The following is a 2,500-nucleotide window of genomic DNA, read 5'->3' on the forward strand; positions in this document are numbered from 1 at the left end:
TTACACCCTTGGAGTCATGCTGGTATCCACTCCCTTCTTCCTCTAACTTACACAATAGAGGGTCCACAGATAAGTTAAACAATAAAGGTGACATTGGATCGCCCTGTTTAACACCAATTTGAATCCCGATGGGATCCGACTGCTCATTCTTCATGGTGATGCGAGTTCTAGTGTTTTGATACATGTTCGTAATCAGGGTGATAATGTGATGGTCCACACCCTTTTGTTTCAGCACTGCAATCAGATGGTGGTGACTCACTGTGTCGAAAGCTTTAGCCAGGTCAATGAAGACAACGCCCAAGGGTCGATGTTCCTTCTTTGCATTCTTAATTAATAGTTGTAACAGTTTCAAGTTCTCTGTGCATCCTGCTGATCTAATAAAGCCCTTTTGTCGTGGGTTAATAGGGCATGCCTTTGCCAGTCTTGCCGTCAGGATCCTTGAGAACAGCCTCAAGATAATCGATCCGATGGTAATCGGTCGCCAGTTATTGATGTCCATTTGGCGTTCCGGCAGAGATGATTTTGATATTAGCACAGTCCGACATTCTTTCACCACGTCCGGTACGCTGCCAGTCACCAGCCATAGGTTGAATACTTCCATTAGCTGGACACAATGAGGGTCTATCTTAATGATATCCCGCAGACTTAGTCTGTCTGGCCCTGGTGCGCTGTTCTTATTCATCTCTTGGATGTTTTTAGAGATTTCTTTTGCCGTGATCATGGCTTCGAATGCCGAGTTGTCCGCCAGGCCCTTAGATCTGAACGCCCCCAGGCCCTTGAATGTTCCCGGTGACTCCCACCTCGACTTGAACACGTCGTGTATCTCGTCTTGTGGGATACCACACTTCAGGGATTCCACGTTGTCCAGAATAATACCGGCCAGTTTCCCCCTATCCAGGTAGAACAGCCGCTGGAACCGTAGGAACTGGCCCCGTTTCACAGCTCTCTTCTTCATCCACCCCTTTGGTGGTTCCGAAGGTCGAGCGGTTCGGGCCACCTGACGCGGTCGACCCTGGCCGGCTTTCAACTCCAGGGACTTAGAGGCAAGGCACGCGAGGCAGTCTGTCATTGCCTTCTCAGCAACTATTGCTGGGTCTTTTTCTCCTTCGATCACCTGCTCAAACATTCCATGAAGAATGGACAATTTTCCGGATGTTAACCACCCAGAGACCGTCTCACGATAACGGGACCTCAGTCCCCCCTCCATCTCCGACCCAACGCATACGAGGTGTTCCCCCTCCACAAGGTGTTCCCCTTCCAGTTCTAGATGTTTCATCTGACCTTGGTCTTTTCCCTTCTTCACCGGACTCTTACGAAGGTCCCGTCTTTTATCACTTATCTGTTTCGTTGTCTTGGTCGGAAGATGCTCCGCAATCAACTTGTTGATGTTTTTCTGCCCCTCGTATTGTTTATCCAACTTTCTCAGTAATTCAATCTCATCCTCGGTCCAGCACCGACGATGTGCCCCTCTCATTGTACCTGTCTTAGGGCGAGTAGCGGTAATCCGCTCGAGATTCCTTGTGACTGGGTGGACCAAGCGCTTATGCTGCCCCAGGCCGATTTTTGATTCAAATGTTTTCTCACAGACCTCACATTTCCAACTCCTCTCGGGAGAGGCTTCCACAGGCCCCTTACACTTAGGAAAATGACAAGCAATACTATGGTGTTTTACATCAGTTCTCCCACACCGAGCACATTGGAATAAGATCTTTTTCTTCCCATGTGCTCTTTTCAGATGTTCAATTAAACCCGACAGTTTACCGGTCACATTACCACAACACGGACATGATGGATTCTTGTCCGGGATCTTCACCATAGGAGTGCTCTCCGCTGGGGGATCCTCACAGGACCGTGAGACCGGAGTCGATGGCAATGGAGAGGTCCCAGCCGCAGCTCCGAGAGGTGAGGACTCCTCCTCTTCGTTCTCGTCCTCCACCGGGGTCGGACAGGTGTTCTTGTCCCTGAGACTTAAAGAGTTAGGTACCTCATACACCTCAGGCAGCACAGCCAGGAGGTCAGTCAGGGTGGGAGATTGCTGGCTTGTCAGACCCTCCAGATCAGAGTTCACAAACTCCAATCCCCTTATTTCAAACCTCGCCTCCAGCAATCCCCCAGTTTTGTGGTCTTGGATGGAAGAGGAGACCACATTGTCACGCAAGTCCAGAGGACTTGTTTGTGTGGCCACCGACACGAAGGAAATTCGCATCGGCCGGCCCATTTTGCCAGTCCAGATAGAGGAGTAGTATAAGCCAAACAACACCCCCTCAAGTGCTGTGTGACTGAGCCCAACTGTGCCCGTAGGCGAGGCTTTGGGCAGCGACTGAAAGTCGTTGCCAGGAGTTTATATCACCGGTTCGAATCTATCGAATGGTTGGCGAGGCCAGACGATAGGGAGGAAGTAGTTATACTTCCCCCACTGGGGCAGAGGTTAACTTGGTTACCCCGAAGGGCATCCAGCGGGACCACGAGGAGGTGTAACCTCTGCAGCTCAGCCCAGTTA

The sequence above is a fragment of the Accipiter gentilis genome, chromosome 35 (genome assembly GCF_929443795.1).
Source record: "Accipiter gentilis chromosome 35, bAccGen1.1, whole genome shotgun sequence".
NCBI lineage: Eukaryota > Metazoa > Chordata > Aves > Accipitriformes > Accipitridae > Astur > Astur gentilis.